The sequence below is a fragment of the Hemiscyllium ocellatum genome, chromosome 2 (assembly GCF_020745735.1).
Source record: "Hemiscyllium ocellatum isolate sHemOce1 chromosome 2, sHemOce1.pat.X.cur, whole genome shotgun sequence".
NCBI lineage: Eukaryota > Metazoa > Chordata > Chondrichthyes > Orectolobiformes > Hemiscylliidae > Hemiscyllium > Hemiscyllium ocellatum.
Window position 1 is genome coordinate 15,406,317 of NC_083402.1, and position 22,913 is coordinate 15,429,229.

The following is a 22,913-nucleotide window of genomic DNA, read 5'->3' on the forward strand; positions in this document are numbered from 1 at the left end:
CTGGCTTGCTGTGTTCTTCCAACCTCCTGCTTGTCTTCCTTGGATTCCACCATCTGCAGTTTTATTTTTGTATCTGAACTCAGGCAAGCTGTATATACTTGGACATATTCCATTAGCCCCAAAGCAACATCAAGATGAAACGGTGTTCTACATGAGCAAGAACTTTATTTATAGGATGTTATACAATGCTTTAAAATGATTGCCCCATGCTTCAATTCTTTGTAGCTTCCGCGTGCCTGTTTACTTGTCTCCAGCTCCAAGCTTAACCAATCAAGTTCAGTAAGAATAGATCAGTGACCATGCTCACATAATCAAACGTGGAACAATTAAACACTGATGCAGCAATGCATGGGGCCTGGGGAGGAAGGGGGTGCTCTTGCCGCCCAACAGTAGTGGCTCTACCTCTGAACCAGGAGGTTTAAGTCCAACATGCTTCAAATCCAGAGGTTGAATAGGAAACTATCTTCAAGGGCCTGGGAATGGGTGTAAGGGCACTTGGGCTGTAAAAATATCATTGTAGATATTCTGTGAACATATTTAAAGCAACACTGGGCAGCCAGTTGCAATCTTGCCAGTGCTCTGTGTTGGTGAGGGTAAGAATCTGACCCGTTCATTTCTGCACATAAACAGAACAATGAGAAGTTTCTGGAGCAAAGAACTGGCAGCACATGAAGGCCGCTTGGTCTTGTGTTGTCCCCAAGCTGCTCTATTCCGATACAAATGTTGGCATTAATTCCACAGTGAATCCATAACTTTACAACTTTCTGTGAATCTCTTTCTCCACTGGTCTCTTTTGCTGGACTGATTCTCTTTGGATCCCGTCTCCGCAAATCCTCTTTCCAAATTGAAAGATTATCGCCTTTGGAAGGCTGCTCAGAAAGTAGATAGGTCGCACATGGGTCTTAGGAGAGGAGGAGGCCATTCAGCCCTTCTTGCCTGTTCCAATATTCAATACAATCATGGTTGATCGGGTTGTGATCTCAGTTGTACTTTCTCGTCTCTCCCACTACACCAAAGTTTTTGATTCCCGTGATTGACCTGAATGAGGGACAGGACTCAAAAGGCTGAAAAAAACCTCATCACATTCCTACTCTGGGGGGAATAGTCCACTCCCCAGTCGCACGAATGAAAGCATCCAACAGTTTGAAAGGAAAATCACAGCCGTCAGAAGCTTAGCAGTAGAATTCAGGGTAATGTCGCAACTGAAGGTGTCAAAAGCAGAAATTTACTTTTGATTAAGAAACATTCCATGCATTTATAAGGAGCACACTGCAGGCGATCTGAAAATGACTATTTTTGGAGAGTTGGCTGCTGTACCATGTGAGTAGCTTTTGGACAGCTGATGGCTATTTAGCTGTCCTTTGTTCCATTGGTTGTTTAATCATACTGAAAGTGCCAACTTGGTAACAGATGTCTAACTGCCAGCAGTATCTGTTGTGTTTGGAACCTGCAATTTACATTGGAGGGAGAGAAAGAGAGGGAGAGAGAAAAGGGATAAAAAAAAGGCTTCCAAGATAGATTTCACAGACCATTAACCAATATAACTTGGCCCTGTTACTGATGGCTACTAAAAGCAAAGCACACACACAGGTCTTTGTAAATAATAGGATATGCACAGCTGGAAACGGCAGAAGAGAACTGAGGATCCATTAATCACTAAAGCTCTGAGTAATTTATATTTGATTCAATCTTGGGAATGGACAAATTGAACATAGATGTGAAGCATGTAAATAGGGTGGGGGTAATAATTTTCATTTATGTAAGACTGTAGGACCAGAAGAAATAGGGAAAGGAGGAGGGCATTTGGCCCCTTGAGATTGCTATGCCATTCAAGAGCATCATGGCTGACCAGACAACACGTCCACTTTGCTGACATTTCCCTGTAACCTTTGATCCCGCTCCTGATCAAGAATCTATCTCTCTCAGCCTTAAATGTACACTGAAATATACTGTGCGCCCCTCCCAGCTCTCTCTGGCAAGGAGTTCCAAAGACTCTCAACCCTCTGAGAGAAGAAGTCCCTCCTCATCTCAGCCTTAAGTTGGTGACCCTTTATTCTGAGCTTATGCCCGCAGGTCTGAGACTCTCCCATGAGGAGAAATCCCAGCATTTCCCCAGCCAAGTCTCTCAAGAATGCTTTGCTGACCCTAGATTATCGAACTGCATACATTGTTGACTTATAGCAACAGTAGCGTAGGAAATATGCTGGACAATCAGACTTCAGTAAATTCCTGCAGGTGGCTGAGAGCAGGTATTTCAGTTTTTAATTATGTTGAATTGAGAGGTAAATACTTGCTGCAGAGCTCCTCTCCTTCCTGAAATTCTGCAAGTTAATCTTTTACCTCCATTCGGGCCAGCAGAGAGAGAGATGTTGTACTGCAGCTTGTCTACATAACAATCATTCTAATAGTGCAGTACTTTCCGAGGGTGTCGCTTTACTTTCCTGTGCTCTGGAGTAGGCCTAGGACTCAGGATTACTCAAGATATAGACCACAGAAATCAACCATGTGGTTTTCACCAGTTTCCTCATTTCCCCTTCCCCACCTCACCCTTGCTCCAATCTTCCAGTTTAGCACTGCCCTCATGACCTGTCCTACCTGCCTATCTTCCTTTCCACCTATCCACTCCACCCTCCTCCCTGACCTATCACCTTCATCTCCACCCCCATTCACCCATTGCATTCTTTGCTACCATCCCCCAGCCTCTTCCCTGACCTATCACTTCCATCCCCATCCCCATTCACCTATTGTACTCTATACTACTTTCTCCCCACCCCCCTCTCATTTATCTCTCCACTCTGCAGGCACCCTGCCTCTATCCCTGATGAAGGGCTTTTGCCCGAAACGTCGATTTTCCTCCTCCTTGGATGCTGCCTGACCTGCTGTGCTTTTCCAGCACCACTCTAATCTAGACTCTGGTTTCTAGCATTTGCAGCCCTTGTTTTTACCCATTTGGACCAACCAGACCAGGCCCAGGCCAGCCTCACTGTGCTGTGTGAGTCTCCTCTGACCACGCTTTTCTAAATTTATTGTCATGGAGTGATACAGCAGGAAACAGACCCTTCGGCCCCACCAGTCCATGCCGACCAGATACTGTAACCCTTAACATCGAAACACTGAAAATAACAAGAGGCGGAGTCCAGTCTGCAATGTGCAGTGAATGAAAGACCAACAAATTCGACCATGTCACAACACTTGTTATATTATGGAACTCTATGCTGCTTCTATACCAATAAATTTCGATGCCGTCCCAAGCCAGCTAGCCTCCTGAGTATTCCTCCACCTTTAGAAATAATTGGGAAGAGTCAGTTCCCATGCTGTGATCCTGTAATGAGCAGATAACCCCAGGACACAGTGTGTAAATAACTGCTATAAGCCTCTTCTTAGGCAGTGATAGTGTTTTCACTCCTTAGCCCGGAGGTCTGGGTTCAAGTCCCAGCTGCTTCAGATGTTTGCAACAAAATGTCTGATGAACAATATTTGCCAAATAGCTCTGTGTTGCAGATCTTTGGTGTTGCTGAACAAATGCCCACGTTATTGGAGCTTTTCATTTTGCAGTCACGTTGACAATAGATCCTTAGCCCTTTCTGATTGCATCCTTTTCTGTGCAGTGTAAATTTCCCTTTGAAAGCTGGCATCTTGCAGCACATTTAATTGTTTCTGTAAAACATTAAGAGGCATTTTGTGTTGCGGACGTCCTCGATATAAATGCAAGCTGTTGTTGTTCTGTACCACAGACAACAATTGCAAAATCTCAACTAATTACCTATGAGAGCTCGTGAACGTCCCTGCCACCATGTGACAAAGTGATTGGCGTGTTGCGAGTCCCTGACATTCCACTCCATTACTCAGGGCGTCCTGTGGTTTTGTAGGTGTTGTTTTTACAGATGGTGTGTTAACCAAAGGCCTCTGTCTGCCTACTCAGGTGGCCATCAAAGATCTCGCAGCATTCAGTGTAAAAAGAAGGGAGTTCTTGGCTAACACCTAACCCTCAGCCACTACTGAACAGAACCATCTGGTCTTCTGTTGCCTTGTTGCTCGCAGCGTCTTATTGTGTTCTGTCATACTGACAAGAATGTCAAGGTGTGAGGGTTGATTATTAAGTGCAGGATGTCAGAAGTGGGATGGAAATATAAATTGGTTCTTTCAAATATCTGCCTTTTGTTTGAAAATGCATGCTCACAAGAAATTTTGTGACACATTATGAATTTGGTTGATGACAGGATATGGGGATAAGTGCCTGTCTAATTGGTCAAGTTGTTTGAGTGGGATAAAGATGAAAGAATTTAGGAACATGATTAGGGACAATACATTAAACAGAAAAGGTTGTAAAGATCAACCAGGCAATCACAGACCGGTCAGTTTACCTTCAGCAGTGGGGACACCTGTAGGAACGGTTATTTGGAATAATAAGGACATGGAAAAATGTGGATTAATTTGGAAGCATTTATTTGATAATGGAATATTGTGTGTTACTAATTTGCTGGATTTTTTTTGAAGAGGTAACAGAAAGTTACCTCCAAAAATGTGCAGGTTAAGTGGATTGGCCATGCTAAAATTACCCATAGTGTTAGGTGAAGGGGTACATGTAGGGGAATGGGTCTAGGTGGGTTGCTCTTTGGAGGGTCAGTGTGGACTTGTTGGGCTGAAAGGCCTGTTTCCACACTGTAACTAATCTAATCTAATCTAAAAGTTGATGAGAGCAGAACCGTTGAACGTGGTGCATGTAGACTTATACTAGATGTCTAACACAATGCCAAAAGAAAATTCTGCCTATCAAAAAAATGAGCAATGTGGTATATGAATTTCAGTGCTGGCATGATGGCCAGTATATGGACTCTATGTCCCAAAGTCTGGAGGATCACATCAAACAGTGAGTCCCTTTGGCTGTTCACAACAATCCTGATTGTACCCAATCAGGCCACATTTGTGAAATGTACACCATAGTGGTCTCAATGACAGAAACCTTTTCATAGAGGGTTGTATGGTGGCTCAGTAGTTAGCACTGCTGCCTCACAGCGCCAGGGACTAGGGTTCAATTCCACCCTCAGTGAGGATTAGATTAGATTAGATTACTTATAGTGTGGAAACAGGCCCTTCGGCCCAACAAGTCCACACCGACCCGCCGAAGCGCAACCCACCATTACCCCTTACCTAACACTACGGGCAATTTAGCATGGCCAATTCACCTGACCCGCACATCTTTGGACTGTGGGAGGAAACCGGAGCACCCGGAGGAAACCCACGCAGACACAGGGAGAACGTGCAAGCTCCACATAGTCTGTCGCCTGAGTCGGGAATTGAACCCGGGTCTCAGGCGCTGTGAGGCAGCAGTGCTAACCATTGTGCCACCGTGCCGCCCATTCTCGTGTGTCTGTGTAGATTTCCTCTGGGTGCTCTGGTTTCCTCCCACCTTCTGAAGATGTGCAGATTAGGTGGATTGGCTGTGCTAAATTTCCCATAATATTCAGGGATATATAATCTGGTTGGATTAGCCATGAGAGATATGGGGTCATGAGGATGCAGTAGTGTATGGAATGCCCTTTGAGAGTTGATGAGGGCTGAATGGTCACTTTCTACACTGGGAATTCTAAGGTTATTAAATAAGAATTACAAGTTTAAGGGAGGCAACAGAAGCACTTACACATCATAAGAAGAGAGCATTGACTTGCAGATACTGCGTGGCAGGGCATTGCTATGGAAAAAGAACCCATTAATGTTGTTTAATGAATAACTGTCTGGCTTTCTTTAAATTGTAAACCAGGCAGATTGGTTGCTGCGATCATTGCCTTGAGAAAGAAAGTAGTTGAGGTGAAACAGATGCAGTGTATGTACATATCTGCCTGTCTGCAAAGAACAGACCTTGGTGTAGCAACACCACACAGCTTCCGCAACATGCAAACGCACCACACTGAACCTGACTGACAATCCCAAATAATTATCAGCAGAATTCCTCGCCCATTTAGTATAATCCAGCAAATGTTGTCCAATTGTAATTTTAGATATTATGTTGTAGTTTTGCAAATATGAGCTGGTTCATTAAGGTTGGGACCTTGCCTATTGTGAACAACCAAAAGGACTCAGTGTTTAATGTGATTTGCCAGTTTTTAAGATGTTTGGTCCACATACTAAGCATCACATAGGCACTAGAATTCATATATTACAACACTCATTTGTATGATAGGCAGAGTGTCTTTTCTGGCTTGATCACTGGCCCTATATAGAATGTCTATTTGCAAGTCCATGTACATCACACCCACAGCCTTGTTCTCAGGAACCCTCTTTTTCACCTCTTCAAAAAACTCCAGCAGGTTATTTAGGCCCAATTTTCCCTGAACAAATCGATGCTGATTGTTCCAAATCATTCCAAATTCTTCGAAGCAACTATTAATTCTATCAGGAATAATTGTTTCTTGAAGTTTCCCCAGTTAAACTGATTGATCTGCATTACCAGGCTGAGTTTTACCACCATTATTTGAACAAGGGCACAAAGATTTCCGTTCTCCAATCCCCACTGGCACCCCCACCGAACCAAGGGAAGACTGAAAGAAAGTTGTGTTGAGTAATGACCAACTGACCCTTCCATGATGTGATGGCTGATCTGTAGTTCAGCTCCATTTGCTTTCTTTCATCCTTGCTGGCAGCTGGGAACAAGGAGCCTCATGAGTTATCTTGGTCTCTTTGGACTTGTTTGACTGTCCCTGACATGGACTGAAAAGGAAAGTCCTGCAGTTATACATGATTGTTTTTGTTTAATTCATTCAGTTGATGTGGGTGTCTCTAGCTGGGCTAGCGTTTACTGCCCATCTCTCACTGCCCCAAGGACAGATAAGAGTCTGCCAGATTACTGGAGTCACATGTGGGCCAGGCAGGGATAGTAGCTTCCTTCCCTAAAGGACATTAGTGAACCAGATGGTCTTTTCCCCTCTGACATTCGTCAATGGTTTCAGATTCTTAACTCCAGATTTTTATTGAATTAAATTCCACCATCTGCCATGGTGGGATTTGAACCCAGGTCCCCAAGACATTACCTGGGTCTCTGGATTAATGAACAGTGATAATATGGCCCTGCATCACAACCACCTGATGAAGGAGCAGTGCTCTGAAAACTAGTGCTTCCAAATAAACCTGTTGGACTATAACCTGGTGTTATGTGATTTTTAACTGTGTCCACCCAGTCCAACACTGGCATCTCCAAATCAGTACCAATATGCCATCAGCTCCCTCCAATATTCCTGTCAATGCATTTGTTTCTATTTTGAGGAGAAATGATAAGAAGGTCCGTCCGTATTGCATTGAGCTCCATTATAATCAAAATGGGTTGGTTGGAGATCCCTGTGACCATTTTCCATGATTGTCTTCCTACAGTTGCATTTCCTGAAGTTCAGTAAAATGAACATTGATGGACTGAATGGCTTATGGTGAGCTCATCGCTTTTCCTCTGCATTTGCAGTTCATAGTCAGCTCAGGTTAAGAAAACAGATGACTTGTTTCTCCTTTTAAACTGAGAGTTATATTATCTGCTTGCGGTAGATAAAGAACTCAATTGGTGTGTTTTTGTACTGACAGCCCCACTCGTTCTTCAGTTGTACATATCCATCAGGCAAGTGTCTCTGTGAGAAACTCCACGGCCCACCATCTGAATCTAGACTTGTGTGGAAGATCAGATTTTTGCTGTCTGCTTCTCACTTCAACCTGCCAACTGGAGGCATCTTTTACAAAGAATGTGTGATGAAAAGAGTACCGTAATTTGATATCTTCTATCAAATAGAAGATATCAACAACAAGCTATATAATGTCTTTCTCAGCATGATAGCCTAGCAAGTGGGCTACATGATGGCTCAGTGATTATCACTGCTGCCTCACAGCACCAGGGTCCCAGGTTTGATTCCTGCCTTGGCCAACTGTCTGTGAGGCATTTGCACATTCTCCCTGTGGCTGCATGGCTTTATTCCGGGTGCTTCGGTTTCGTCCCACATTCCAAAGATATGCAGGTCAGGTAAATTGTCCATAGTGTTAGACGTGCTAGTCAGAGAGAAATGGGTCTGGGTGGGTTATTCTTCGGAGGGTCAGTGTGGATTTGTTGGGCCAAAGGGCCTGTCTCCACACTGTAGGGAATATAAATCTAAGTGCACTTGTCAGAGCTTTCATTTTAAGCTCCTTGTTAGCTTTCCCTGTCTGGTTGCTGTGCTGGGTAACCGTTCTAAAACTTGGACAAATGACACACCATAACTCTGATGATTAATGAAGCCAAGCAACAATATCATCTGCTGCTTGCTTTGGTCTTGCAAACCTTCTCCACTGCTGTAACGCTTGAAAGCAGGAATGACCTAGTTTGCCAATCTAACAGTAATTTATCATACTGCCCTTCATTGATACTCTCGGAGTCCAGGTTTCAGTAAGAGAAAAAGATTTACTATCAACTATGGTCACTATTGGATTTCCATAGAGGCCCAACTGTAGTTCTCACTGCATTCAGGTCAAGTGACTTTCCCTTAATGCAGGCCACTATATACAGATAGTCTCAAGATCACAGGACTACAGAATCACAGTGCAGAAAGAGGCCATTCAGCCTACTCTCCAAAGAGCATCCCAGCCTCCCCCACTCCAGAATCCCACATTTCCAGTGGCTAATCCACCTAGCCTGCATATCCCTGACCACAATGGGCAATTTAGCATGGCCAATCCACCCAAACCTGGACTATGTGAGGACACCCACGCAGACATGGGCAGAATGTGCAAACTCTACGAAGACAGTGACCCGAAGCTTGAATCAAACCCAGAGTCTCTAGTGCTGTGAGGCAGCAGTGCTAACCACTGAGTCACTGTGCTGCCACTTGGAGGGGTATGGATTTCCTATGTTTTTCTTATTACCACCAATGATTGTGTATGATTGATAATGTAGTACACAGAGATAATGGGCAGAAATCTAGAGGCATCTGAGCAATGAGAACTGTGCTGAGATTTGTGGCAGAATCTGGTGAGATGTTGGTTGCGATATTGGTAGAACCCTGCTGCATTTTTTTGGGCACTTGTTGAGTGGTGAACTAGGTTTCTTGCCAGGGAGGATGCCTGCTAAGGAAGACTATAGTTATTAGTCACCTTGTTATTGCTGCAACTTGCTTCATTGACATCATAGCATGTGCACTGCAAAGCCAGCCATCGAGAATTTTCCTTATGGACGTCTGGGCAGCTACTTGGCTACTGCAGCCTCCCTGTTGCTCAGCAACAAACAGAATGTCAAGGGACAGTCTGCAGCCACACACATCTCCTTGTCTGTGGCCATTGGGAGCTGACATTTGTCTAGCTCTCACGACCATCAGGGCAAATCTCCTATAGTCTGTTAGGCAGCACAGAGCCACGTTGTGGGGTGATGAACATTGTTGGCTGCTTGTTGGTGGGAATCTGTCCAGGGACAAATTTCTGCTGTACAGCACATCGACACTATAAATGTAACACTGACAGTATGTGCCAGGCACCTTCCTGCTTGGGAAAACATGAGGACTGCAGATGCTGGAGATCAGATTCTAAAGGTGTGGCGCTGGAAAAGCACAGCCGGTCAGCAGCATCCGAGGAGCAGGAGAGTTGACATTTCAGGCATTCCTGATGAAGAGTTTATGCTCAAAACATTGACTCTCCTGCTCCTCGGATGCTGCCTATCCAGCTGTGCTTTTCCAGTGCCATACTTTTTGACCGTCCTGTTTGTTCAATCAACTGGCCATGTTTCAAATGCACTGGGGCTAGTTCTCAGTCTGTGTGGGGGTGGCTCTATAGTCGGTGAAAGGACGCTCTCTCAGTGCTGTCAATCAGGGGGCAGGGTTCACAAGTTGTCCAAAGCCCTAGATGTGCTTATGGTCAGGATCATCTTTCTGAGCGCAGTCCTGGGAGCGGGTGGTGATCAGTCCTGGAGAGCCAGCAGCAGCGGTCAGTGGGTATCCAACACCATCAGAGGGGCAGCTACAAATACAGTGCCCATGGGTCCGGTCAATCATGCCTAGGAGCTGTCTGTCGATGTTGGTCAGCAGTTGGGGCAAGTCCAACTCTGGGTTCCGTCTGTTGACCATTGGGAGGGTATAAACAAGGGCCCTGTAGGGGTAGTGGATGATCACTTCCAAAAGGGGTGGGGGTGTCAAGGCTGGAATGGGAAGAAAAGGTATTGAGACAGGTGGGGACCAGGACAGGGGTATGCAAGGTGTACAGTGTGGCATGAGGAGCAGATGATGGGAGATGAATATTATTGTCACTAGGGGGGGTGGGGGGGATGGGGAGTACATAGTCAGGATGAGCATCATCTGAGTGTAATGTTGAGGTTCAGGGATATGGAGAACAGTTGGAGGCAAAGTTCAATGTAATGGCATTGGAAGGTGGGTGGGTGGAAATGGGCTGTCAGGGCAGAACAAGGTGTAAGTAACATGATGGCATATGGGAATGTACCTGGTGAGTAGGTGAGTCTGGTGTTGATGATACCCATGGGTAATATGGCCAGATATGCACAATCATTTCTGAAACTGCCAAAAGGTGCTGTGGGATGAGGTGAATATTTTTGCATCATCTGTCGTGTACATATCTGAAAGACTGCTCTGAAGTAAATGCCACCTTTTCTGGTTGATGTGGCTCTGGGATGATGGGAAGGGGGTCAGAGGGCAGCAGGCACTCCCTTTGTCAATGTCATGTGGTGGTTACTCAGTCAGTGCAGTACCTTCACCAAGTTGGTGCATGTGGTGTGTCCAATGCCATGATGGAGCCGGCGATGGATCTTCTGAAGATGTGGTTCTGCTGCTATGACTGGTCTATATCCTTCAGTACAGTTTGGGCAGAGCATGCCACATCATCCTGGAGTGCTGTGTCCTGTATAATTAGAGCAGGCAACGAGGGGATGTGATTGATGCTGAGGAGCCGGGAATGGGGAAACATGCAGTCTCCCGAGGAAGAGGACACAGAGTGGGGGAAGCTGACCTTGTACATGACAGAACTCAGCAGCATGGAGCATTACAAACCAGACAGGGTCTGACTGACACCCAGTCCCAGTCACTGAGAGCTGGATGCAGAAGGTGATGATACAATATTAAATCCTTGCTGGACAGCATTTAGTTTGCACAGTGGGACAAATTTTAGCTTTGATTGGTTTTGGTTGTGTTTGCTTTTACTGACTGTCAATAAAAGCTCACGTTTGGAATTGGTTGATTGCCTATGATGTTCCTTTACTGGACATTGTCAAGTGTGAGTCTCCAGTGAGCATTGGGGATAGAGTCTCAGTGACTTAGTGAGTTTACTTAGAAAGGATGTTGCCAAGGTCTGGAAAACTGTATGGCCTGGCGGATAAACAGTGCCTGGAGGGAGGGAACGGGTTGTAAATGCAATTGAATATCATTCACGAACCCTGGGCAGTGTGTCTCCATGGCTTCTATACTCAGCTCTCTAGTTTACTTTTATCTTGACTCTAACCTCCAGCATCTGCCGTCCTCAATTTCGCCCACTGTCGGTGAAGGGCTGCGACAAGATACAAGATAAAAGCGAACGCACAGACCTGCAGATGTTGAAAATCCGAAACAACATCAGGAACTGCAGAAGAAGTTCGAAAGAAAAGGGTCACTGGACCCAAAACGTTAACTCTGTTTCTGGATGTAAGTTTGCTCGCTGAGCTGGAAGGTCCGTTTTCAGATGTTTCGTCACCCAACTCGGTAACATCATCCGTGAGCCTCCAGGGAAGCGTTGGTGTTATTTCCCGCTTTCTATTTATATGTTTAGGTTTTTTTAGACGTTTGTTCAGTAAGTGCAGCTGTTCTCTCCTTAAAAGCTGCCAGATCCATTGAATTCCTTCAGCACTTTCTGTTTCTATCTCAGATTGTCTGGGGCCACAAGGGACTCTTTTAAAAATAATATTGACACAAAGAATGCCTGTCTTTCAGCAATGTCCAGTTATTTTGGGAATTATTCTGGGAACAGCGTCTGGTAAATGAGATTAGATTTGTACGTGAGAGTTGGCATGGTAGGTAGTTAATGGCATAAGATTCAACCCAATGACCCGAATCCTCAGACAGCTTCCAACACAATCTATTCATTGATCCCCCAAAGAAGCGTCAGAAGATTCTAACATACATACATAAAAAAAGCTTACCTTTTCTACTACCTTTCATGACTTCCCATTTTCCCAAAGTGCTCTGTTGTAAGCCATGTACCTTTTGAAGCATATCCAATATTGTAACACAGAAAATACAACTGCCAATTGGTACATGAAGGTCGACAAACAGCAATGTAATAATGAGCAGATAGTCTATTATAAGGATGTTGGTTATGAAGGAATATTAGAAGCTAGAATCTAGAACAGCTCAGCACAGGTACTGACCCTTCTGCCCACAATGTTAAGCTGAGCATGACGCCAAATTAAACCAATCCCATCTGCCTGCCCTTGGTCCATATCCTTCTATTGCTTCCTTATTCAAGTGCTAATCTAAAAGCCCGTTAAACACCCCTACTGAACTTGGGGTGCAGATTCATAGTTCCTTAAATGTAGGGTCACAAGCTGACTCAGCTAGTAATGCCCACATCCCACTCAAGAATAAATTTAAAATAACATTGATATTATTGGTCGGCTGTTGAATTACATAGAAAATTCCCCAAGCATTGCTTACATTGATTGCCAAAGAATCTCAGAAAATTGAAGAAAGCTGTAACTTTCCATTATTGCATGCAGCTGTTGAATTATGTGCCTTTTTATTTTTAAGTCAATCTGTTTAAAAATGTTATAAGACACCTCTGGAGGAGGTAGTACTTGAACCTATGCTGCCTGACTTAGAACTAGGAGACGTTAACACAATAGCTCATAGAAATAAAGCTGAACCAAATTTAATGGATCTGAATCTTTAGTCCCTTTAATCAGACTGGGTTAAGTGGTTGGGGTCCAGCTGGTTTGTTAGTGGCAGTGTGACAGAGTGATAACAGCGAACTGCAATAATAGAATCAGAATTACAATCTGAGTTTTGCTTCCTTCAGTTTCTTTGGATATTTCATAGGGCTGGTGGCAATTTTTCAGTCTTTAGAGAAGTGTTGCTGAACAAAGAACACTCAGGGTGCAGGTTCATAGCTCCTTGAAGATGGAGTCCCAGATAGACAGATTAGTGAAGAAGGCATTTGGTACACTTACCTTTATTAGTCAGTGCATTGAATATGGAGTACAGGTCATTGGTTAGGCCACTTTTGGAATACTGCATTCAATTCTGGCCTCCTTGCTACAGGAAGAATGTTGTGAAACTTGAAAGGGTTTAGAAAAGATTTACAAGGATGTTGCCAGGGTTGGAGGATTTGAGCTACAGGGAGACACTGAACAGACTGGGGCTATTATTTTCTCTGGAGCATCAGAGGCTGAGGGGTGACCTTATAGAGGTTTATAAAATCATGAGGGGCATGGATAGGATAAATAGACAAGGTCTTTTCCCCAGGGTTGGAGAGTCCAGAAGTAGAGGGCATAGTTTTAAGGTGAGAAGGGAAAGATTTAAAAGGGACTAAAGGGGCAACTTTTTCACACAAAGGGCGGTACGTGTATGGAATGAGCTGCCTGAGGAAGTGATGGAGGCTGGTACAATTACAACATTTAAGAGGCATCTGGATGGGTACATGAATAGGACGGATTTAGAGGGATATGGCCAAATGCTGGTAAATGGGATTAGATTAATTTCAGATAGCTGGTCAGCATGGACGAGTTGGACCAATGGGTCTGTTTCCATGCTGTTCATCCCAGTGCCTCTAAGATGGGCAACTAAACCTCAAAAATGCCCACACACACTGCGAGATGATATACAATTATGATGCCAAGGATTTAAAATCTGTTGGCATCCAAGTATAGGTGCTCAGTGGGTGCAGGGGACCAGCTTGCCCTATGAATGGTTAAGCAGAAGTAGCTCCTCATTCAGGAACCCACCCAATTGCTGAGCTGCTAACAGATCCTCAGCTGGTTGAGAGAGGTCAAAGATTGAGCTACATTACTGGCTGTGACCGGCAAGCAGGCAATGGATGGTTATCTAGACAGAAGCAAAGCACAGGGTTACAGGGAAAAGGCAAGAGACTGTCACAAAGTTAAAATGCTCAGAGAGCTGGTGCAGTCATGACGGGCTGAATGGCCTCTTTCCACTCTGTAGCAATTCTCTCTGAGTCTGTCAAGTAAATGGCGAGAGGGTTTTTAAGGATTGCCGATTGCTAAAAGCAGAAAAATGCACTAGCTTTTCATTTGGAGCTACTGATAAGAGCAGCAATATGGAAAGAAGGGACCTTGTGCAAATGTGACCAAACCAGAAGCCAGTCAAGTTGCAGCCTACTTAAAAGGTTACTGCAGGCCACCGTCAAAGCTTATTAACACAAGATGCCCTCCTGATGGCTTCTTTATTCATGAGATGTGGATGTTGTTGGATAATTATTGCTGCCTCATTCCCAGAGGGAAATTAAGAGTCAAACACATCACAGTGGGTCTGGAGTCACTGCAGACCAGACCAGATAAGGATGGAATCATACTGTACCTCTACAAGGCCCTTCAGCTCATTCAGCCTGGACCACCAAAAAAGTCTTACAACCCAACATAGCCCCATTTTCAACACTTGGCCGATACTCTTGAATGTTAGACATTTCAAGAGCTCATCCAAGTACTTTTAAAAGATTGTGAGGTTTCCTGCATCAACTACCCTCCCAGGCAGTGCATTCCAGAAGCCTACCACCATCTGGGTGAAAATGGTTTTCCTCAAATTCCCCTGCCTTTACTTTAAACTCAATCTCCTTCTCTAAAGAGCATCAATGAACCAGACAAGGTTTTATAACAACTAGGAGAAAGTGAGGACTGCAGATGCTGGAGATCAGAGCTGAAAAATGTGTTGTTGGAAGAGTGCAGCAGGTCAGGCAACATCGAAGGAGCAGGAGAATCGACATTTCAGGCATAAGCCCTTCTTCAGGAATGAGGAGGGTGTGCCAAGCAGGCTAAGATAAAAGGTAGGGAGGAGGGACTTGGGAGAGGGACGTTGGGAATGCGATAGGTGGAAGGAGGTTAAGGTGAGGGTGATAGGCCAGAGAGGGGGTAAGGGTGGAGAGGTCGTGAAGAAGATTGCAGGTCAAGAAGGCGCTGCTGAGTCCGAGGGTTGGAACTGAGATAAGGAGAGGAAATGAGGAAGCTGGGGAAATCTGCATTCATCCCTTGTTGTTGGAGGGTTCCTAGGCAGAAGATGAGGCGCTCTTCCTCCAGGCGTTGTGTTGCCATGGTCTGGTGACGGAGGAGGCTAAGGATCTGCATGTCCTTGGTGGAGTGGGAGGGACAGTTAAAGTATTGAGCCACGGGGCGGTTGGGTTGGTTGGTGCGGGTGTCCCAGAGGTGTTCTCTGAAACGTTTCGCAAGTAGGCGGCCTGTCTCCCCAATGTAGAGGAGGCCACATCGGGTGCAGCGGATGCAGTAAATGATGTGTGTGGAGGTGAAGGTGAATTTGTGACAGATATGAAAGGATCCCTTGGGGCCTTGGAGGGAAGTAAAGGGGGAGGTGTGGGCACAAGTTTTGCACTTCTTGCGGTTGCAGGGGAAGGTGCCAGGATTGGAGGTTGGGTTGGTGGGGGGTGTGGACCTGATGAGGGCGTCGCGGAGGGAGTGGTCTTTCTGGAACGCTGATAGGGGAGGGGAGGGAAATATATCCTTGGTGGTGGGGTCTGTTTGGAGGTGGCAGAAATGACATGAATCGGAAGGCTTTAGAGGGGTGATGATTAAATAGATTAGATTAGATTCCCTACAGTGTGGCAACAGGCCCTTTGGCCCAACCAGTCCACACCAACCCTCCAAAGAGTAACCCACCCAGACCCATTTCCTTCTGACTAATACACCTAACACTATGAGTAATTTAGCATGACCAATTCACCTGACCTGCACATCTTTGGATATGGGCCAAATGCTAGAAAATGGGATTAGATTAATTTAGGATATCTGATTGGCATGGACACATTGGACTGAAGGATGCCTTTCTGTACTGTACAGCTCTGTGACTCTACGTCCATGGAGTGGAAACCTGAAACCACTGCTTTTTGAGATGGAAATAAAAGTAACTCAAGATATGGAACATTAATAACTAGAAAGACACAAAAAAAAGTAGATCCTATCAAATGTCAAGTGGTTATCATTTATTGTGTTCAGTTCTGGGCACCTTATTTTAGGAAAGATGCTAAAGTCCTGGAGAGAGTTCAAAGAAGATTTATTAGAATGATATGGAACAAAGGATTTTAGATACAAGATAAGATTAGAGAGATTGGATTTGTTCTCCTTAGAGCAGAGAAGATTAAGAGGTGATGTTATTGAGGGGATCAAAATGATGAACCATTTCAAGAGGGTAAGAAGTATATTCTGTTTCCACCAGTTGGTATGTCAGTAACTGGGGGTCACACATAGCAGGATTGTCAGCAAGAGAGCGAGGAATAAGATAAGGAGAAATTATTTTAATGGAAGAGTTGTTCGTATTGGGGAGGTGATGTCCTAGTGGTATTATCAATGGACTTTTAATCCTGAGACACAGGTAATGTTCTGGGTACCTGCCTTTGAACCTCACCACGGCAGATGGTGGAATTTGAATTGAATAAAAATTTGGAATTAAGAGTCTAATGATGACTGTTGATTGTTAGAAGTGGAAGGAAACTGCCATCCTTACCCAGTCCGGCAGACATGGGACTCCAGACTCATAGCAATGTGGTTGACACTCAATTGCCCTCTGGGTAATTAGGGATGGACAATAAATGCTGGCCTAGCTAGCGGTACACACATTCTATCAATGAATTTTCAAAAAAGGATTTGGAATGCACTTCCTGTGAGAGTAATGGATTCTATAAGAAGGTGCAAGAGAAAGCTGGAGGTACACATTTGAAAGCGATGAAGTAGAAGGTTATGGGTAGAAGGTTGGAGAGTGGGTTGAGCTGGGTAGCTCTTTCTGGAGCTCGTACAGGCATGATGGGTCAAATGGCCTCCTGTACTGTAAAATTCCACGATGCTATGATTGTCGTGGCAAGGCTGTGTTGGATTGTAGTGAGTTAGATAAGTTTGAGTCTTGTTTTCTATGTGCCTATAATCAATATCAGAGCTACTTGTGATCAAAATGTCTGCCTTGCTAAACACATATCAATGTATTCCACAAAAGGAAGTAACTTTGATTTATCCACTTGTGCTTAATAACTAATTCAAGGCGACGACGGATTGAAAGCCTTGCGGACCGACCCTTACTTCACTAAAAGATATGAATATTTTAAAGCAGATTGATATGACCTTTGTGAGGTCAAGATCAATAGACATAACAGTGTAACTAGTCAAGTGCTTGGAGTATTTCTTGAGGATAGGATGTCTCAGGAAACCAATGATGTGGAGGTGCTGTTGTTGGACTGGGTTAGACAAGGTCAAAAATCACACAACGCCAGGTTATAGGCTAACAGTTTTATTTGAAAACACAAGCTTTCGGAGCCGAGTTTCTTCTTTAGATGCTAGTGCCATCTGTACCTTTCTTAGGCTGAGTAATTTAATCTCCATTCAATGACTCTTACTGTTGACCTTTATGTGTGGATTGGAGAGAGGTCAGAGGTAATGAATTTCCATGGAAATTTCTCTCATTGCCTTTTGCAACTTTGGATATTCTGCAGAAGTCACTCATTGACCTCAGTGTGCAATCCAATATTGTTCTGTGATGCAGGACTGAAGGAGTGCTGCATTGTCAGGGGTGCTACCTCTCACATGAGATGTTATGTTGAATCTCCACTATCATCTCTGGTGGTAATCAAAAGTCACTGGACTTCTGTCAAAAGGAAGAAATGGAGCATGGCTTTATCCAACCATCCAATCACCCAGCCTTTAATCTCACTGTTATGATGGGGACGTTGTCAGTAGATATTTGCGATTTTCAGAATGATCATTGACAGTGTCAGTCATACCACTTTTGGTTTGATGGACTGCAGTTGCAGTTTCAGAATTTTTATTCCTTGAATGGCTCTCACTCATTCTTCTAATTTTACCAAAGTTTTAGTCTTCTCATGGGGTCCAGTATATATTGACTTTCAGAATATATCCAGTACCTTAAAAATATCTTTCCTTTCTCTTTTTTGGAAGCCTGGATTGCTGTCACTTGTTGCATCAGTGATTGTTTCGTTTCCTCTATTTTCTGTTGGAATTCACTCACAACAGCATCATTTCTCATGTTTACTTCTGGAGGAGTGGCTTATTAGCTCCTTATCGTGCAGGCTGTGCATCTCCATTTATTTTTGTATGTCGGTCATTTTCTCTAGCATAGCTTTGAGTTTAAGCCAGTGTTTCCATAGCTGTCCCTGCTGAGCCTGATCTATTTTAAATGCAAGTTGCTCCAGATATTCCTGTAAGTCTCAGGCTACTTCAGAGTACAGCAGAATCTTGATCAGATGGGCCAATGGACCAAGGAGTGGCAGATGCAGTTTAATTTAGGTAAATGTGAGGTGCTGCATTTTGGAAAGGCAAATTGGGGCAGGACTTATACACTTAAAGGCTAAAGTCCTGGAGAGTGTTGCTGAGCAAAGAGACCTTGGAGTGACCCAAAGGGTCACAATTCCTTGCGAGTGGAGACACAGTAGATAGGATAGTGAAGAATATGCTTGCATTTGATATTCTTGCCGTTACCCTGGTCAAGAAAGGTAGTAGGGATATTCCAGGTAACTACAGACCAGTGAGCTTGACGTCAGTGTTGGGAAAGTTGCTGGAGAAGGTATTGAGGGATAAAATCTATTTATATTTGGAAGAGAATGGGCTTATTGGTGATAGGCAACATGGTTTTGTGTAGCCTTACCAAATTAACAGAGTTCTTTGAGGAAGTGACTGAGTTGATAGATGAAGGAAGGGCTGTAGACATCATATACACGGACTTTAGTAAGGCATTTGATAATGTTCCCCAAAGTAAACTAATGGAGAAAGTGAAGTCAGATGGTGTGCAGGGTGTTCTAGCTAGGTGGATAAAGAACTGGTTGAGCAACAGAAGATAGAGAGTAGTAGTTGAAGGGAGTTTCTCAAAATGGAGAAAGTGACTAGTGGTGTCCCACAGGGATCAGTGCTGGGGCCATTGTTGTTGGTGATATACATAAATGATCTGGAAGAAGGCATTGATGGTCTAATCGGTAAGTTTACAGATGACATTAAGATTGGTGGAGTAGCAGAAAGGATAGGGCACTGTCAAAAAATACAGGAAATTATAGATAGACTGGAGGGTTGGGTGGAGAAGTGGCAGATGGATTTCAATCAGGGCAAATGTGAGGTGATGCACTTTAGACGGTCTAATTCTAGAGCAAGCTATAAATGGAAGAGCCTTGGGAAAAGTTGATGAGCGGAGAGACCTGGGAGTTCAGGTCCATTGTGCCCTGAAGGTTGCTGCACAGGTGGATAGAGGGGTCAAGAAGGCATATGGTATACTTACTTCATCGGATGGGGATTGAGTATAAGAGCTGCCAGGTTATGTTAAAATTGTACAAGACTTTGGTTCAGCCACATTTAGAATACTGTGTACAGTTCTGGTTGCCACATTACCAAAAGGATGTGGGTGCAAAGAAGGTTATCGAAGATGTTGCCGGTATGGAAGGTGCTATCTATGAAGTGAGATTGAGTAGGTTAGGATTGTTTTCATTAGAAAAAAGGAGATTGAAGGGGGTCCTGATTGGGGTTTACAAAATCATGAGGGGTATAGACAAGGTGGATAGAGATAAGCTTTTTCCCAGGGTGAGGGATTCAATAACGAGAGGTCTCGTGCTCAAGGTGAGAGGTGAAAGGTTTAAGGGGGTTACACGCGGAAAGTACTTTGCACAGAGGATGGTAGGTGTCTGGAACACGTTGCCAGCAGAGGTGGTAGAAGCAGGTATGGGTAGATTCATTTAAAGTGCATGAGTAGGTGGGGAGCAGAGAGCTACAGATCCTTAGGAACTGGGCAAGAGATTTAGACAGCGGATTTGGATCGACACAGGCTTAAAGGGCCAAAGGGCCTGTTCCTGGGCTGTAAATTTTCTTTGTTCTTCTTTGTTCAGTAACAGTGGAGGGGATTTTTCATGTGACTGAGCATGATCAGCAGAGAGTGAGTAACGCAGGTCAGACACAGAACATGTTACTGGTCAGTGCATTGAGTATAGGAGTTGCGAAGTCATGCTGCAACTCTACAGGACATTGGTTTGGCTGCTGTTGGAGTACTGTGTGTAATTTTGGTCTCCCTCCTGTTGGAAAGATGGTGTGAAAATTTAAAGGGTATAGAAAAGATTTACAAGGATATTGCCAAGTTTGGAGGGTTTGAGTGATCGGGAGAGGCTGAATAGGCTGTGGCTATTTTCTCTGGAGTGTCAGAGGCTGAGGGGTGACCTTATAGAGGTTTATAAAATCATGAGGGGCATGGATAAATAGACAAGATCTTTTCCCTGGGTGGGGAGTTAAAAGGCATCTGGATGGGTATATGAATAGGAAGGCTTGAGAGGGATATGGGCCAAATGCTGGCAAATGGAACTAGATTAATTTAGGATACCTAGTCAGCATGGATGAGTTGGACCGAAGGGTCTGTTTCTGTGCTGTACATCTCTATGACTCTAAACCAGCAACCTTTTCATTGAATTAATGACACAGAGTTTGCAGTTTAGCCTTCTTCCTAGTTTTTTTTACTGATGATAAGCTGGCATAGCCAGCAACTTTCACAGGGTAAAAACAATGACTGCAGATGCTGGAAACCAGATTCTGGATTAGTGGTGCTGGAAGAGCACAGCAGTTCAGGCAGCATCCAAGGAGCAGCGAAATCGACGTTTCGGGCAAAAGCCCGTCATCAGGAATAAAGGCAGTGAGCCTGAAGCGTGGAGAGATAAGCGAGAGGAGGGTGGGGGTGGGGAGGAAGTAGCATAGAGTACAATAGGTGAGTGGGGGAGGGGATGAAGGTGATAGGTCAGGGAGGAGAGGGTGGAGTGGATAGGTGGAAAAGGACATAGGCAGGTAGGACAAGTCCGGACAAGTCATGGGGACAGTGCTGAGCTGCAAGTTTGGAACTGGGATGAGGTGGGGTAAGGGGAAATGAGGAAACTGTTGAAGTCCACATTGATACCCTGGGGTTGAAGTGTTCTGAGGCGGAAGATGAGGCGTTCTTCCTCCAGGCGTCTGGTGGTGAGGGAGCGGCGGTGAAGGAGGCCAAGGACCTCCATGTCCTCGGCAGAGTGGGAGGGGGAGTTGAAATGTTGAGCCACGGGGCGGTGTGGTTGATTGGTGCGGGTGTCCCGGAGATGTTCCCTAAAGCACTCTGCTAAGAGGCGCCCAGTCTCCCCAATGTAGAGTAGACCGCATCGGGAGCAACGGATACAATAAATGATATTAGTGGATGTGCAGGTAAAACTTTGATGGATGTGGAAGGCTCCTTTAGGGTCTTGGATAGAGGTGAGGGAGGAGGTGTGGGCATAGGTTTTATAGTTCCTGCGGTGGCAGGGGAAAGTGCCAGGATGGGAGGGTGGGTTGTAGGGTGGCGTGAACCTGACCAGGTAGTCTCGGAGGGAACGGTCTTTGCGGAAGGCGGAAAGGAGTGGGGAGGGAAATATATCCCTGGTGGTGGGTCTTTTTGGAGGTGGCGGAAATGTCAGCGAATGATTTGGTTTACGCGAAGGTTTGTAGGGTGGAAGGTGAGCACTAGGGGCGTTCTGTCCTTGTTATGGTTGGAGGGGTGGGGTCTGAGGGCGGAGGTGCGGGATGTGGATGAGATGCATTGGAGGGCATCTTTAACCACGTGGGAAGGGAAATTGCAGTCTCTAAAGAAGGAGGCCATCTGGTGTGTTCTGTGGTGGAACTGGTCCTCCTGGGAGCAGATACAGCGGAGGCGGAGGAATTGGGAATACGGGATGGCATTTTTGCAAGAGGTAAGGTGGGAAGAGGTGTAATCCAGTGTAGCTGTGGGAGTTGGTGGGTTTGTAAAAAATGTCAGTGTCAAGACGGTCGTCATTAATGGAGATGGAGAGGTCCAGGAAGGGGAGGGAGGTGTCAGAGATGGTCCAGGTAAATTTAAGGTCAGGGTGGAATGTGTTGGTGAATGTATCTGTGAGAGTCGGTGGGTTTGTAAAAAATGTCAGTGTCAAGTCGGTCATCATTAGCTTATCTCTCCACGCTTCAGACTCACTGCCTTTATTCCTGATGAAGAGCTTTTGCCCGAAACGTTGATTTTGCTGCTGCTTGGATGCTGCCTGAACTGCTGTGCTCTTCCAGCACCACTTATCCATTAACTTATACATCCCATTGTAAAGTGATGGGTGGGCATTTGACTAACCTTGGCCAGTATGCAATAACTCTTTTTAACTCATGCGCATTGCATGGTGAGATAGCCAAAAGGGACAAGAGTCAGGGAAAAGTTCAAAACAACCTTATTGAGCACTCAACCAAGGAAGAATGGTATATAGCAGACTCTGCCATTGTATTTTAATTAAACTGTATCAAACATCATCAATCTCTTCGCATGATTCGCAAGGGTCTCAAATCTCAAAGTGAACAGTCTGAAATCTACACCAGCTATGTGGTTCTGACACACACGTCCAAGGATTCTCTACAGCCTTTCTACAGGTTCCCTACTGCTCGCTTCAGCAGCACATTTACTAAAATTGGAACAATACGGAGAAGATTAGTGTGATCCCTGTACAAAGATGCCTCTGCAAATTCGTGAAGCGTTTCACATTGTCTTGCGGAGTTATGGCTCAGTGGTTAGCCCTGCTGCTCATAGTGCCAGAGATCCAGGTTTGATTCCATCCTTGTGCAACTGTCTGGGTGGTGTTTGCACATTCTCCCTGTATCTGCGTGGCTTTTCTCTGGATGCTCCTGTTTCCTCCCACAGTCCAAAGCTGTGCAGTTTGGGTGGATTAGCCATGCTAAATTACCCCATAGTGTCCAGGGATGTTTTGGCTTAGTGGAT

General features: G+C 44.8%; 1 non-coding gene across 1 annotated transcript; it reads left to right on the forward strand.

Moving 5' to 3' along the window:
• The first annotated feature begins 22,575 nt into the window (after positions 1–22,575).
• On the forward strand, positions 22,576–22,683 carry LOC132830000 (U6 spliceosomal RNA). The gene has a single exon (XR_009646300.1). It is a non-coding gene; the product is annotated as a U6 spliceosomal RNA (small nuclear RNA).
• Positions 22,684–22,913: the final 230 nt, after the last annotated feature.